The sequence below is a fragment of the Ruditapes philippinarum genome, unplaced genomic scaffold (genome assembly GCF_026571515.1).
Source record: "Ruditapes philippinarum isolate M1 unplaced genomic scaffold, ASM2657151v2 ctg2912_1_1_1_1, whole genome shotgun sequence".
NCBI lineage: Eukaryota > Metazoa > Mollusca > Bivalvia > Venerida > Veneridae > Ruditapes > Ruditapes philippinarum.
The window spans coordinates 23894-42802 of record NW_026855282.1 but is presented as its reverse complement, the minus strand read 5'-3'; positions in this window follow the sequence as shown (position 1 = coordinate 42802).

Below are 18909 nucleotides of genomic sequence, written 5' to 3'. Positions count from 1 at the left end.
CACGACATAGTATCTCGCGCACACGAGATAAATAAAAACACACCCGTGTCATCCATCGTACACATAACTAGTTAGCTAAGAAAATTCAAATATATGGTGCAATCTGATTGATTAGTTATCTCGTGCGCACGACATGGTATATCGTATCAGCACATAATTATCTCGTTTCCAAAACTTTGTTCGTCGTGGCCACTATATAGTATCTCGTGCGCACGACTTAGTAACTCGTGGCCTCGACATAGTACCTCGTGAGCACGAGATAAATAAAAACGCTCAAATGCCACCTCTTTGCAACCGTACTTTAGTGATATGACGGGATTGGATACTTAATATATTTTATATCGGTCGCCACAAGTGCTAAATTCAGATCAAAACTCTTTAAAAATGCGTCCTACTTAGTGTGATACTTTCTTAATTATATAAACTTCCATAGCTTTCTGCCCAATCCCAAATGTATTGTTTAAATTTTGTTCATGATACTGTAAATATATCGAATAAACATGTTTAAACCAATTATATTAATAAGACGCAGTTAATACTTATAGATATCTCATCCGGGACATACAAAGAAAGATACTTAATAAAATATCTTAATACAGGAAATAGATACAAATATGAAGATTGTGTTTACACATACATATATATCGTATTGTTTAAATTAGTTAACCCGGAAGAGTTCCTGGCTCATGGTGAGGAAATGGGGCGTTGATTTAATAATGATAATAATAATAATAATAATGATAATGATACCTGCTGCTGCTACTACTGCTACTGCTACTGCTGCTACAGCTACAGCTACTGCTGCTGCTGCTACAGCTACTGCTACAGCTACTGCTACTGCTGCTACAGCTACAGCTACTGCTACTGCTACTGCTACTGCTACTGCTACTACTACTACTACTACTACTACTACTAACACCACCACCACTACCACCACTACTACCACTACCAACACTACTACTACTACTACTACTACTACTACCACTACCACCACTACTACCACTACTACCACTACCACCACTACCAACACTACTACTACTACTACTACTACCACTACCAACACTACTACCACTACTACCACTACTACCACTACCAACACTACTACTACTACTACTACTACTACCACTACTGCAATACTACTACTACTACCACTACTACCACTACCAACACTGCTACCACTACTACCACTACCAACACTACTACTACTACTACCACTACTACCACTACTACTACTACTACCACTACTGCCATACTACTACTACTATTTCTACAACTACCATACTACTACTACTACTACTACCGCTACTGCTACTGCTAGTGCTGCTGCTGCTGCTACTACTACTACTACTACTACTACTTCCCTACTGCTACTACTACTACTGCTGCTGCTACTGCTACTGCTTCTACTACTAATAGTTCTTATAATAATTAGAGATTTGTCGATTCATTATAATTGTTTAACCCTTACAAAGCTAAATATCTAGATGAAATTGTCCATTCTTAATTCTTGACAAAACCATTAACAATTTAAGGGAGATTTACAGAATAAGTACGGATGTGTCGGCTGATCTTGACCTGCACGGATCGCACGGGTAATATTAGTTGTCACCTAAATTATTGATGGGATTTAGCTTTTAACCTACTGAATTTCTTACAGATACTATTTCAACTTTATTTTTTGAAACTCCGGGTTATCAATTTTAGGGCCAAAAGTATACACCCTGATGAGGGCGGCACGATTTTAAAAGCGTTTGGCCATTCGAGCTTTCTTAACCACTACCTATCTATCTTAAATAGACTCATCCATCTTTCAATCTGAACATTAGTCGCATTTGTTTCGACTATTTTCGCAAATCTCCGGATAAGGAGTATGATTACAAACACGGATACGATACTTGGTAAAGCCAATTAATATACGTTATGGCAAAGAGTTTATTGTTTTTATGCTAACATTTATGTTATAGAAACAGGAAATTCACAGATGTCAAGTAAGTACTGACTATGGTGGCTGATTTGTGCCATTTGTGTTTTGTGAGAATACAATAATGGGACATTCAAACAGTACTTTTTTAATTTTAGAGCTAGATCTAGTTTCTTAAACGTTTTAAGGGAGAGCATCTGATAATTTGATTTAAAATATACCTCTGCCCATTTCTAGAGTTAGTTCCCTTCCTATTTATAAGACTCACCGAAACATCTCGAACAGACCGACCAACCAACCAACAACCTACCAAACCGACTCAACGACCAATCCCATACATAAGAAGAAGCCATTCTAAAATTGCAGATACTGCTAAAAATATTGTTACAATTTCTTTCTGTTTTCTCAAACTCAAACTGCCAAAGTATTTAAACATATTGGCTCAGGGTGCATGCAGCTCTAAAATCAGCAGCCTTGTTACATGTATTTTTTCTGTTATGCCAAGTTCTTTCTAACTATATAAATGACCCTAGTTTTGCCCGGCCTTTTCTCTTTGAATTTCTAGGAGGTTAAACTTTTGTGAATAATGCACTGTATTTTACTTAAAACACTATTCGTAAGAAAGAATGCAACATAATTATGTTAAATAGTTTTGTTATTACATGCACAGTTTTGGAATGTGTGAAATGCTTATATTAACTTGGAAAAAATAGCACTGAATGTTGTTTTATCTTTATTTACTAACTTAATTAAATAATTTATTAATTCATTATTTTTGGTTTGGTTTTACATGTTTTACGTTGCACTAATAAAAATTACGACTTTTCAGCTTTGCTATAAATACCTGCATTTTTTTCAGGCACTAATAAAGTAAAGGATATATGGTGACTTTCCAGCTTTGCTACATATACGTGCGTTATTTCAGGCAATAATAAAGTAAAGGTAATATGTGACTTTCCAGCTCTGTTACATATACGTACATTATTTCAGGAACTAATAAATTAAAGGTAATATGTCGACTTTCCAACTCTTCTACATATATTTGCGTTATTTCAGGCACTAATAAATTAAAGGTAATATGGCGACTTGCCAACTTTTCTATATATGTTTGCGTTATTTCAGGCAATAATAAAGTAAAGGTAATATGGCGACTTTCCAGCTCTACTACATATACGTTCATTATTTCAGGCAATAATACAGTAAATGTAATATGGCGACTTTCCAGCTTTTCTACACATACGTGCATTATTTCAGGCACTAATAAAGTAAAATTGATGTGTTGATATTCAAGCTTTGCTACATATACGTGCATTTGTTCAGGCACTTATAAAGTATAGGTTTTATGTCGACTTTCCAGCTATGCTACATATACGTGCATTATTTAAGCTACTAAAAAGTAAAGGTACTTTGTTGATTTTACATCTTTTCTACATATACGTGCATTATTTCAGGCAATAATAAAGTAAAGTTAATATGCCGACTTCAATTTCCAGCTCTGCTACATATACGTGCATTATTTCAGGCAAATAAAAAATTAAAGGTAATACAGCGACTTTCCAGCTTTGCTACATGTACGTGCATCATTTCAGACAAAAGTATGTAGGCACCTAAATAGAACCACCAACGTTTCATAAGCTTTCTAGATTAAATTCTTCACATCAAAGAATCCAAACCCTCTGGCGGGACTCAAATCTACAGCAGTGAATGGCAAATGCTTTGAAGACATCATCCTTTTAACCACCTCCTGAATACTGTAATATTTGTCAAAAAGTAGCAAAATGTAAAGAAAGTGTTGTTATTTTACTACCATAAAAAATTACTAGTACTAATTTCTAATATGCATATGAAGAAAAAGATATTTAAACTAAAACCAATGTGTAAAAGGGCAAACTCTTCACTTTAACAGCTGGCATTTTTGCGGCTTAATGGGTCTTTAAAGACCAAAAGTAAAACTGATCTGAGTGGTCTGTGTCGAGATTCACATGTACAGGAATGTCATTGTAATATGATAAAATACTGGATATATATTAATAAGAGAGTCAGAAATGAAACAGGATAGTGTTTTAGAATCAATTTTAATTTGGACAAAGCCATAAATGAACCTTAGGGAAAATTTCAGAATAAAAAGTGACAAGCAAGCTGATGTGCCATGTGATTCCAGGAGCCAAGGGTTAATTCAACTGCCGCCAACAAATTAAAGGTAACACAGTCAAGTACATATAAAAAAAACTACAAGAAACAACAAGATACAAATCATTAAAATCTTTTGCATGACAGATCTTACTCAACGATCTACATAAGTATGTAAAATCTGTCCCCAAGACACATTGTATGTCACCAAGGAACATTGTGTGTTACCAAGGAACATTGTCGGTTACCGAGGAATATTGTGTGTAACCAAGGAACATTGTGTGTTACCAAGGAACATTGTGTGTTACCAAGGAACATTGTCTGTTACCAAGGAACATTGTCTGTTACCAAGGAACATTGTCGGTTACCAAGGAACATTGTGTGTTACCAAGGAACATTGTGTGTTACCAAGGAACATTGTCTGTTACCAAGGAACATTGTCGGTTACCGAGGAATATTGTGTGTTACCAAGGAACATTGTGTGTTACCAAGGAACATTGTCTGTTACCAAGGAACATTGTCGGTTACCAAGGAACATTGTCTGTTACCGAGGAATATTGTGTGTTACCAAGGAACATTGTGTGTTACCAAGGAACATTGTGTGTTACCAAGGAACATTGTCTGTTACCAAGGAAACATTGTGTGTTACCAAGGAACATTGTCGGTTACCGAGGAATATTGTGTGTTACCAAGGAACATTGTGTGTTACCAAGGAACATTGTGTGTTACCAAGGAATATTGTGTGTTACCAAGGAACATTGTGTGTTACCAAGGAACATTGCCTGTTACCAAGGAACATTGTCGGTTACCAAGGAACATTGTCTGTTACCAAGGAACATTGTCTGTTACCAAGGAACATTGTCTGTTACCAAGGAACATTGTCTGTTACCAAGGAACATTGTCTGTTACCAAGGAACATTGTCGGTTACCAAGGAACATTGTCTGTTACCAAGGAACATTGTCGGTTACCAAGGAACATTGTCTGTTACCAAGGAACATTGTGTGTTACCAAGGAACATTGTCTGTTACCAAGGAAAATTGTCGGTTACCGAGAAACATTGTCTGTTACCAAGGAACATTGTCGGTTACTAAGGAACATCTTCGGTTACCAAGGAACATTGTCGGTTACCAAGGAACATTGTCTGTTACCAAGGAACATTGTCTGTTACCAAGGAACATTGTCTGTTACCAAGGAACATTGTCGGTTACCAAGGAACATTGTCTGTTACCAAGGAACATTGTAAAGATTTTAAAGTATTTGTATTGAGATTTTCACCCTTTGTTTACTCCCATTTACGATGATGATTACACTTGTCGTACAAATCAATGTTTTCATTATTATGTTATTCACGGGGGAGGAAGTGTTACACGAAGGATGGAGTTCTTATGATAACTTGTTCAGGAGTTCTTGTGATAACTGTCACGGAGTTCGTCGGAAAACATCTGTATATACTACAAAAACACTCGTTAAAAATGGTTATTTTCATCTTTCCAAAATGAGTTTAAGGTGTTAAATTAAACTTTAATGATTAAGCTTGTCTTACATCTTGTATTATGTGTCAAAAACTAATTCACAGGCTGTTTTTCATCGCCTCTTGCTTCAAATCTGGTAGTTTTCAGTAAAAATTCCAAATTACTTGCCAATTCACAAGTTTTGACCTGTTTATTTCTGGTCTTCATCCTTGCCATACATAGTTACCTAATTATAATGCAAAGTTGCAAACATAAAGCACCGGCTAACAGATTTATACCCGATTTTTCAAATGTCCCGGAGTTCTTGTGATAACTCTGAAGTGTCACAGAGTTCTTATGATAACTTTTGTTATTGACAGTGTGTTTCTTGTGCTAAATCACGGCATGTTTTGGCATGTTTTATCATTCAATAAGATCGTAAATCATTATGAAATGCAGTACGCTCATACTTTGCGAAAAAAAAATAGGATATATAATGTTGGTTTTGAGTGAATTTTAGTTCAAGAGATATTATTTCTTACCCCCGTTTCTTTTTCATAGTATTTTTTTGACGCAGATTTCGTAGACTGGAAAAAGGATTTATGTACTGGTTTCCTAGCAGTTTCCGGCCCCTAGCAGTTTCTGGCCCTTTATCATTTTCATCCAGGCATACAGAATATTTTCCGACGAACTCCGCGACAGTTATCACAAGAACTCCTGAACAAGTTATCATAAGAACTCCATCCTTCGTGTAACACTTCCTCCCCCGTGTTATTAGAGTCGTGATATAACATTTCCAACATAATGGTCAATTTGACATTCTAACACTCACGTGATTTTGCCACTATAGACAAAGAAGGATAAAAAGTGGTGTTAAACTGACAATAAACACCGGTTAGGGACTATTTGTATATGCGCTGTTATGTTTTCACCCTCGATTGTATAGTTAACAAAGCATTTTAAAGCAACAATAAAAAGCATTTTTATTTATATTTTCAGTTCGTATAATGTTTTCTTTTCATTCCTAAGCAGCGTAATGACGTCATCCTAAGTAAACAACTCATTCATAAACAAGCTGACGTTATTTCATACATACAAGATGATAAATGGAGCACTGATGTAAACACAATACGACGTAAGTTTTTATTGTTGAAAACTTGATAAAATAACGTTTTTTTTCTTATTATTTCTTTTGTTTGATAATTTCTATATCTTTGCAATAGTAGTGTGCGAAAATCGAACAGCGTTATACGAAAATCGGCACCGGAAGGTATTTCCGCTTGAAAAATAACTTCATGATATTCCTTATTTTATCGTGTTAGAATCGAAATAACGTTTTGTCGTAATAATATGTCGTTTTGATGCGACAAAATTAACCACTCAGGCCTATGGCATTCGTGGTTAATTCCTACGCATCAAAACTCCAAACCGGTGTTAAATAGCCGATATACACCTCTCAGGCCGATGTTATTTCTTAAATTTACCCTTTTCAAAGATTCTCAAAATGCAATCTTTTCTTGATCATTCATCATTATAGGAACTTACAATCGAATCAATATCTTCCGGTACCGCATTTCCTTACCGGAAGCCAATGCTCCCACCACTTTGTGTAACTGTAATAAGTGGAGAAGTTGTAAAGGCATCCTCCCCTGACACCACCCGTATCGCAATTTTTATGGAAATACCACGATTTGAACACATTCCTTATTGACATAATCTGGCGGGCTGATGTTTTTACAACATGATAATCACTCAGGTTATAGCTACTATGGAATACTTTTTCTGCAAATTGTGGATTAATTTCAACGACACCAAACTATCAGAAACGGAATACAGGATTTTACTGCACCGTTAATTTCTCCCTTTTCAAAACAAATCCAATATCAACGGCCTACATTTTATGATAATTTTACCTTTCTATCATTAGTATTTAAAGAAAATATGTTAGAATCGAACACGTTAAGTGTGAAGGTTTGTAAATAAAGTTGCCTTTTTCTTACCAAAAATAGCAGCAAAACAAATCCAATATCAACGGCCTACATTTTATGATAATTTTACCTTTCTATCATTAGTATTTAATGAAAATATGTTAGAATCGAACACGTTAAGTGTGAAGGTTTGTAAATAAAGTTGCCTTTTTCTTACCAAAAGTACTATGTTCTTACCAAAATTACTGTGTGACTAGTTGTGATGCAATCAATATGTCTGCGACAAGTTCACTCATGAGCAAAGGAGAGAGATTATCACCATTTTGCCACGACAGTCCTTCATATATTTTCAGTAAAACAAAAGCTAAAACGTATTACATGTAAATGTAATTCAATCACATTTCTCTTCCGCACCCAATGCTTAAATTATGCAAATGACTTATCAAAGCTATTAATAGAGATTGCTATAAAAAGCCGATGGAAATTTCGCGGTTCCATAAACTAACGAGACAATTCACCGTCGCATGTACTTAATGTATATTAAACTAACAATAACTATTAGTAAATATCAAATGTATGTGACTAATATAAGTCACTTTTTCTGCAATAAATTATATAAAAAAAAAAATAGTCAGAAATATAATGATTAGAAAAATATTGTTTCTATGCTAATGTTTCAAAAATAACGAAACAACGATGGTGAGAATTCGTAGGTGCTAAAACCGCCAAATATGCAACTGAATTTGGATGTGTGGCACATGACTGCTTTTTAAACGCACAATTTCATATTACATTGCTCGTTTCCAGATGAAAAACAATAGTAAACCAAAGTAGCTAGAATCAAATGATATTATGTTTGATACTTAATTATTATCTTATATAAGCGTCAGCTCGCAAGGTATGGCCAATAAGGAAAATATCTGCCATTCAACCTTCCTTGTATAGTCAGATGATTAATGTGGAGAAGTTCAAAAGCATAAACTTGTCAAAAAACTCATTTTTACTGAGAATGAAAAAAAAAAAGAAATAAAAAAAATCAACAACAAAAAACTAATCAGATTTTTGCATCAATCGATTTTATAAAACTGTAATCTTGTTGCAACAATATGATTGTACCCATAGTATAATACCTATAATTCCAAGACTTTATAACAGAGTTACCAACGCCCCCCTCCCCCCTCCACCCCCTTAAGAAAAGTTACATGAATCACACAATAGTATTATTTTGACAGTTCAGTTTGAGTTTCAGTAAATGCGCAGGCAACATAAAATAACTCCATGTATGTGTCAATAGAAATACATTGAAGGAGTTTCTTTCACAGAAAAAAGGTACTTACAGGGAAACTAATAAACAATATTCAAGATGGAATTACAGTTTCACTCCCTTTTATCTGGAATCTCTTGTACTTTCGGATTTTTTTTTCTGGACAGTTCTTAACTATGTTTGTTCTTATAAAATTTAAGAAACATAATTAAAGGCCCATTAACCTCCTAGAATGATATCATTTATATTCCTCAAATCTTGTTTTACTTTTGGTATCTTATCACATGTTCCAGAATAACTAATTGACCAAGAAGATGAAATATCGTGTGCTGCCTTTGTTCTTTGGAAATAGGTATTATAGTGAGTTACTATTTTGTATGGAAGTCAAAATACTACTTTGGTTTCATTTTGCTACCTTTACAGCACATAGCACATCACTGCGCATTCCTTGCTACTTTCTGAAGCTTTTTTTCACATCTTAGATCCTCTAAATTCATTATCAAAATATTATCAAACACATATTTGACCTTTCTAAAGAATTAAGACATTATTAATTTCTGAAGCAAAATGTGCAAATAAAGGAAACTTAAAGTATACAAAATATAAACATTTATACATAAATGTATTAATATAAACGAAACATGTAAGATGTCCGGATGTATTTATAAGTATTATCACTATAGTAAGTGTTATTAAATTCAATAAAGTGTTTCAATCACTCATTTCCTTCTTTACATATTTTGTTTCCTCCACTAGATAGAAATGTGCAATTTGTACGTTAACTGTTTAAAGGGAGAGTATATGATGATTATATTTTATAATAATTCATTTTAATAAGTTCCCGTACTATGTAGCTGTGTGTTTTTCTCAAAGTCAATGATGATTTTGAAAACTTTGATCGGAAGATCATACAAATTATGGGAAATAAGTATGGGGTAATTTTGCTCCCTGTTCTATTATTGTAGATACATGCCGAGAATCGGTACAATCTGAACTCAGTCTTAAAACCAAACACCGAGACAAGTGTTGTGCTTTGTTGCATGGTCTCTTTAGATAAAGTAGTTCAGGAGTTACTGCCCCTTTCTGACAGAGAAAAAGGTTATACTCTTCCAATATATCTAAAATATAAAAAAAATAATATGACTGTGTAATTTCCTTCCTTATTTTAAAGATCTTTACACATGTATAGACCGTTTTAAAGTTAGAATTATGAGAATGAAATATCAAAGAAATCTTAAAATGAAATTTAAAACAAGTTACAATTAATTGTAAAACGTTTTATAATTAATTATGTTTTATTATATTCTTCTTATGTCATCAACTTTAGATTCAGTTTATTTCAAAGTGTTTAATTAACAAGACTAGTAAATACGAAATATAAAATTAATTATTAATAAGATCTTCTTTTTTTCACCACATAATGTATACTAGTAAACAGTTCATATTTTTGGATAGTAAGTGAAAATCAAGACCATGCATGTAACAAAGCCTTTCATTTTACTAAAGTTAAATGCAAACAATTTAATTCTTCCAAAATTTCATAACACATTTTGCATTTACCTGTACTAAGAGGTTCATGCATTTAAAGAATGAAAACTATTTTGCTTCCGCCATTACACTATAAGTGTAGCCCAAAGAGATGTTAATGAAGCAAAGGGATAATTCAGCAGATTCCGGAATTGATTCATACTGGGTCTTTTTTCAAAACAAAAATAATTAAAAAGGTGTGCCTTCCCGATCTGTGTGCGATGTTTAGTCAAACAAAGTCACGTTTACGATTGATAAATTCAAAATTGAGAACATGTTGTTAACAAGATTCGGAGAAACCCAAGCTTAACAAAATCTATGGAAATCAAAGGATAATATAAAATTCATACCTCAAATATCAAGACGAATATGTGTATCTTTTTATTCCTGATGGCCCATCGCGTGCGCACGTGATAGATAAAATATTGCTGATGTCCCCCATCGCGTGCGCACGTGATGGATAAAATATTTCTGATGTCCCACCATCGCGTGCGCACGTGATGGATAAACAATTTCTGATGTCCCCTCTATGCCACCGTAGTTTTGATTGCATTGCTGTAGAATAATCCACGGTTTTAGTTCAAATGCGTTAGGCCGATATGCGTGGATGGTTAATTACAAAACATTTGAACGATAAACCGTGGATTATTATACTAATATATACATAACTCCTAAAGTCAGGAAATTCATACTTATACATGTAAATGCATGTACAAATCAAAATCCCATTTGGCGATAATATATTTGACTTCATATTTGAAAGTTACAATGAGGGTTATTCATATATAATACAGAAACAGTAAAGAAACCTCAAAATATCTTCAGGGTTTCTCATGGTATTCCTCAAATACACTATGCATTCGAGAAACAATATTGATTATACTCATGTTTTAATTAACTAAATAAATTTAAACTACGTCGCCTACATCGTAGGTCAGTCTATCATGTGGTAGTCACGTGATTATCACGTGACTTTTAAGCAGCCGACAGGATACAGGCACTTGTATAATTATTTTCATATTAAAGGCACGTCATGCCTCGGAAATAAATAAATTTCACTTCATAACAAATGGCAAATATGAATTTTATAACGTTTAAGTAATGGTTTAAGAGATTGTTTTTAAGTAATGGTTTAAGAGAATGTTAGATGCTTGCTACCTAAAGAAAGTAGCGATAAATGTGAAATAATGTGTCTTTAATGTAGCAAAATGTAAACACAGTAGTATTTTGACTTCCATATACAAAATACTTATTCACTACAACTGTACTTATTGCCAAAAAGCGAAGATAAATACAATGGTTTATGTTATTGGCCAATGGGTAACGTTTTGATAATATATAACTTAAAACAAAATTATTAAAAAAGAACTTTTAAGAAATAAAACAAGAAAACATTTCTGAGGCATAATGGGCCTATAAGTGTGTAAATACTTTAAGCTTGATTTGTCATTCGACGGAATAACGGCTTTTCTTTATCATTGCATTATATTTTAACTGGCAGTCATTTTGTTCCTTTAAAAAACATGTTCTTCGGATGGTAAACGAGGAAAATATTAATTAATGCTTTCTATGCGTGTTTCCGTCCCGCGACCCGGCCGTTTTATTTCTTAAATTTCGCTCCGCGCCCTTGCGACCCCGCCGTTTTATTTCTTAAATTTCGTCCCGCAACCCCGCCGTTTTATTTCTGAAATTTCGCTCCGCGCCCCCGCGGGACGCCTTTTTATTTCTCAAATTTCGCTCTGCGCCTCCGCCATTTTTACTTGTTAATTTTCGACTTTTCGCTTGGCGAAAACGCGAATGGCACAAATTAGCCACCATAGCTTTCATTAATGCATACACAAGTTTATTAATGACATCTAACTTGTGAAGGGAGAAAACTGGTATAAACATGACACTGGGACAAGCCAGACTTGTCTCCCTTCTAATAAACTATTTTTGCCTATTATTATACTATATTACAAGAGAAAATACGATCTATTTTCATTCTGACATGCTCATTAAAAAGACCTGACGTCATTTATCTTGAAATAGGAACCGATCCTCAGACCAGGCGTTATTTCTGTGTGACTATAGACCTCTAAATGTCAGTTGTCTCCTCATCGCTGATTCAGAAATTCCGTGAAATTAGAAGTCGGCTACTTACGTAGAAATAAGTAATTCCCGGAAAGCCTGTGAATGCAAATTTAACTATAGTCAAACCGTGCTATGAAACGGTAATTGAAATATCGCCAGTAATCATCGATTAAACATTAACAAGTAAAATCAGTAAAAGCAATATAAATACAGAAAGTCTAGACACAGCTAACTTACATCAAAGTTAAAATTATACGGACAATTATCACATTTATACTCCCGGATGCTGGTTTAGCAGGAGCAAGAATTAAAGAATATAACAAAAATGCAGTAATGATTCAAGAACCTAAAATAAAAATAGCAAATATGTTTTATTTATACATTATTATGAAATGACAGCTATTTATCGAGCAAAAAAAATAATAAGAAGGGTAAAAATGATAACTCAGCAATTTTAACAGCCAGTTTTATAAGGCCTTGATTAGCTCAGCTTTCGAATGCAATCCATTTTCTACAATATTATCCATGCCTGTATTTTGTACATGCCTGTATTTTGTACATTACTTACTGATATTTTTGTATTATATACTGTGAAGCTGTTTGAAATAAACTATATTTAAATTAAATTAATATAAAACCTTTAACAAAATACACTTTATCGATATTAAAGTGCGCGTTCAATAATAAGAACTGAACGCCCTATTGTTTGAACATATTTTAAGATAAATTTGGTAAATACATAAGATAGAAATGGGATAAAAAATAAGTATTTGCAAGAAAAAAAATAGACAAATGTGCACAAAGTGTGTTTAACAAACAAACAAATAAATGAAAAACATAGAAACAAACGTATTTACTTCATTGCGCTGGGCGGATAAATACATCTTGAGCATGGTGAAAATCATTTCTTGCGGATTATCATTCGGACAATATGACTTCTTTGTGAGAGATATATAATTTATAGGTTCAATACTGAATTTATTGATCAAGTTGAATGAAATTATATTATATGAGCCTCTAAACTGGACTGAATATTCATACTGACGTCAAACTGACTTATCATTTATACCGACGCAGGAATGACTAATAATTTATGCAGACGCAGGACTAATAATTCAAAGACGCATAGGACAGACTTATCATTCATACTGACGCTGGACTAAATAATCATTCATACCGACGCATAACTGACTAATTATTTATACCGACAGAGGACGGTATAAATATCCATACTGACGCAAGACTGTATATTCGTTCGTACTGAAGCAGGACGGTCTAATTATTCATTCTAACACTGGCCAGAATAATCATTCATACTGACACTAGACTAATTATTTAAACCGACACATGACTGACAAATCGTTGATAATGGCGTTTGATTAACTTATCATTCATACTGACGCCAGACTGACTAATCATTCATACTAACGCCAGACTGACTAATCATTCATACTGACGCCTGACTGACTAATCATTCATACTGACGCCTGACTGAATAATCATTCATACTGACGCCTGACTGACTAATCATTCATACTGACGCCTGACTGAATAATCATTCATACTGACGCCTGACTGAATAATCATTCATAATAACAATGGACATAATAATCATTCATATAAACGATGGACAGAATATTCATTTATACCGAGGCTGGACTGACTAATCATTCATACTAACGATAGACTGAATAATCGTTTATACTGGCACTGGACTGACAAATTATTCATACTGACACAGGACGGGATAATTATTCATACTGACGTAAGACTAACTAATCGTTCGTACTGAAGCAAGAGACTGACACTGGACGGAATAATCATTTATACTGATGCTTGACTGAATAATCATTCATACTGACGCATGACTGGCTTATCATTCATACTGATGCTGGACTGACTTATCTTCCATAGAACGCAAGACTGGCAAATTATTGATACTAGCGGTTGACTGACTTATCATTCATACTAACGCCAAACTGCCTAATCATTCATACTGACGCTTGACTTAATAATCATTCATACTGACGCAGGACTGGCTTATCATTAATACTGACGCAGTACTGAAAATCATTGATACTGGTGCTTGACTGACTTATCTTTCATACGAACGTAGGACTGTCAGACTAATTATACTGGCTAATCACACTGACGTTGTACTTTTCAATCGTTCATACTGACGCAGAACTGATTCATACTGATGCTTCTTCTATACTGCTATTGTACTAACTATTTTTACAATGGACGATATACTGACACTTGTCTTATATAAAATTTATGCAATTCTCTGTTCTGACGCTGAACTGGCCAATCCTTCATACTGTGTTGTTGCAGTTAACCGTAACTGTGTTGCAGCGGTTAACAATAATTGTGTGGCAGCGGTTCACCATAACAGTGTTGCATAATTCAATCGCAACTGTGTTACAACGGTTAACAAAAACTGTGTCGCATGGGTAAACTGTAGCAGTTTTGTATGATTTAGCCGTGACTCTGTTGCAAGGATTCACAGTACTTGTGTCAAATATAGAAATGGTACATGTTTATCATGTATTTTTTACCTTAATTCAGCATCAACCAGCGATTTTTTCGAATACATGTACACGAGACTCACATTTACTGTGTCGACTTTGTGAAGTCTTTTGGAGATAAGATGAGGCATTGCTTAATCATTGGGAATGAGCCCGACACTTTTATGTTCGCACTTTTGTTTTCCCTTTTCATATACTTCGATTTAAAAAATGATCAAGGGATGAATGGTTTTTGTTAAAGCTGCATGCCTCAAGAGGAGCTTAAATATTGATAATCAAACATGACTGTGATAAATTTTTTTCATATTTAAAAAAAGGGTAAAAATATTCCACATTCAATTAACACTTTATATGTTATGTGCGATTAATGACCTCTTTTTGTTAATTTACGTGTATTGTAAGTGTCGTTCTAAGCGCAATTTGCAACGTTAAAATTACATTTTTGATCAATTCACAATATTTTACTTTCAAAATACATTTTCAAAATTTTACTAAAAGTTTGCATGAATCTGGAGACATTCTGCTTTAAGTGTATCTTTAAACAGAACATTACTCGATCATATGAAGCAACTTTTATAATACAGGTGTGTATGCCAAACTAAACGTGCGTGAATTCGGTCAATTGTGCCACTTATCAGAGATTATTTGTAGGTATGTGTAGACAGATATATAAATAATCGTATCAAGATTTTGTTTATATACAAGCAGTTTAAGTTCATGGTCATACCCCCAAGTTCGCCTCATTTTTTTCACAAGTTTTAGTCCCCCTTCTTTAAGCGTCTTTCGTTGAAGAACTTCTGGCCACTTTTAGACTAGTAATCTAAGTAAGCGCTAGCCGCGCATGGTAAAATTCCATAAGGTGCAAGAACAATGGATTCGCAATTGTTTTTACATGTAGTTTTACTGTATACCATCTGCGCTTGAAGGAATCGACGCTGGATTTGGAAACGTACTTCGCCGCAAGCCATAGCGATATTGAGTAAATAGCACATAATGAATCCTTCCGCAGCCATAAAGTATAGTTCTTGTTTCCGTTTCACAGTGTTTCGATGCAATATCTATGTCGGAAATGAAAAAAAAAATGTTATGACGGCGTTGTGCATCTGCGAGAGATTGAAAGTTTAACTTTTGATTAATTTAATTATACTTGATTTCATTTATTCTGGAAAACTTAACATTTGTACGGAGAACACAGGGATTTACTGCACGAGTTGACTCTGTTTCAAATCAAAGTTCTATATAAACATGCGAAGCATTTCTGATTGTTCATGTTGCCAATGAAAACTGTAATAGTCCGTTGAGAGTGTCGGAAACGCATGAGTGTCAAAACTGGCCAAGAAATCTTGATATGTGATCCTTGAAAACTTTACAGATGTGTGTCAAACTGAAGACATAAAAGGGAGACACAGGCAAAATTATCATTTCTTCGTTTTGAATGTTTCATTCATTATTCTGTAAATACATATATCCTCAAAATGAATACACTAGGCAGCCACAGGAACAAAACTTTACTTCGTATAAAGAATAAAATGGTAGTTTCCCAACTCGACCCACCTGGATTTCACAATAGTTGTCACAGTGAACTCTGTAAATTAAACGTTAAAGAACATGTCAAATTAATGACTTAGGCTTATTTTAATCATACAATATTCATAAGATCTGTTATTGAATCTTCCAGGGTTTGTTCAAGTCAAATGACATGTTTTAAAACTTCTCGGCGGTTCTGTCGGCGTTTATTTTTCTTATAACATATACGGATATATTTACGCTTCAAACCCAAAATATATAGAATTAAACCAGAAACTCATGCTGGGACTTTAAAAAATGTCATTTTAGCGTGGTTCGAGTACATGTGATCATTTTTATATTTTGTCATTCATTTGCCATAGAATCGCTTAAATGCGTTGTCCATGGAGAAAATGTTTGAGATAATAAATGTCGACACAAGTTACAAAAATAGAAATTGTCAGCGATTCTGTTTCCCGGTAATATCGATTTAGTATAAATTATAAAAAGAGCAGATAACTCTTGCAAACATACTGGCACATTCAATAGATACAACGCAAGAACGATAAGTATGTCACAAATAGATGACGTGTTTTAAACTATACATAATACATGTAGATTCTTTTTTTTGTTACAGTTTAAAGCCTCAAGATGAGCAAAAACTATTTCAAGAAAATCAACCTAGTAGAAAATGTACTAAAATTTCCGGCAAAGAAAAACTATTCGCAATTCAAGAAACGATTTACATGTCATATGCAGTTAATGTCTTATTTTACTGTATTTATCACAATACATCTAATGTGTGACAACGCACACAGTAGTAACATAACCACGGGTTCTAAATCAACCAAGGGTTCCAAAATACCATTGATTGTAATTAATAATATAAGATATATAATACCAATTATGTCTGTATGATACCTCGAATTCTATTAGATAACGTGATCTATGACACCACTGATTCTTTGATACAAAAGTACCTATGACATCACGGGTTCAACAATACTACGGGATTTATGGCAGGTTCTTTTTTAACGGACCGTATGATATTTTTGACTTCATGATATAACGAGTTATTTGACAAATTGTATTTAGTTAAAGATATACTATGCCCATATTTAAGTTAAATACTTTTATTGCAGAAATCAATTGAAATCTAGTAAATTTCTCCTGAATATGTCTAATTTGAATAAGTGAATGTATAAGCTATGTTTTGCATGCTGCATTTTCTTTTATTTGTCAGTTTAATTTTGTCTTTTCTTATAAAATCTGCCAGGTTCTTAATAAGAGTGAGAAGAAGCACCACACTAAATACCGTATGCCGGTACATACCGGACAAGACGCTTGAATGATTAAATGCTAAAATCTCGCCTTTTCTGAATGAACTTTAAAACGTCTTATTCATCTTTTCACTCCGATTTATATATAATATTATGTATGAAACATGTGATAATCGGCGAAAAAAAAACAACAACATATTTGTCTTTTTTATGATCATGATTTCTGCAAGCGTCTAGAGGTACTGCTCCAATCCTGTATTGAGTTAAAACCTTTTAATAACACTATGTTGTTATACTGTTATTACCTGAAGTGTATCACAATGAAGGCGAAACATGTATGGTGGAAATCAGATCTATATGGATCTGACCATTAGTCAGATTAGTATCAACCTTTAAGGTAATCATTCGAAGTCTTTGCATTTTGAGGAAAACATATCCATAATGTTTTTATAAATGACCTTCATTTCCAAGCAGTGATTGGAAAGATATTAATTCATATCTATGATTTATAATAATGATAAAACCTTTATTAAAAGATATTTTGTTAAGAAAATACAACATGTGAAATGCAAATATAATTTAGGTGTCATATTGTCGTCCTTCTTTTGTCGTATTTTCGCCTTTTCGACTCTAAAATCCGATAAAGTGAAAACACGAAGAGACGACAAAGTCAACGACACACAAAAACTATCAGTCTCCAAAGCAGACGATAGGTCAGTGTTGTAATTCCCTTGCATGTTTATTAAATAAAATTACCTCTTTTTACTTGCAGAGTAATGCTTGAATTACTGTAACGATTGTCTCAATGGTGCACATCTAAGCAAAATAAATGATGATTTGCAAACTGATAAAAACATTCTTTTATCCAGGTCATCTAGGGATTCGGTTATAAATATTTGTATTACATTTTTTTCTCTGGTTGTGCTCAAGAGCTTTCTTTCTGGAAAAATCATTTCAAGGAAACACCTGTGAAGTATCTTTATACTCACAAGGGGTCAGATTCTGTTCATTTTTAGACGTAAGAATTGCGACATGTTTTCTTTGCTACTGCAGTATAGGTACTTTCATAATTCAGCCATTTTGACTTTTCTATCATAGTACTTTATTGTGCTGCTGCGAGCTTGTATGTTTCGATTCTGATATCTATCGACAAGTTTTCAATGAGAAACCTATTTCTCAGTACTTTCATGATTTCTTACATAGAAGTACTTTTATAAATCGACCAGTTTATTTTTATAAAACCTACTTCTAAATACTTTCATTACTCACTCAGCTTTTTGGATGTTTCTATCAAATAACT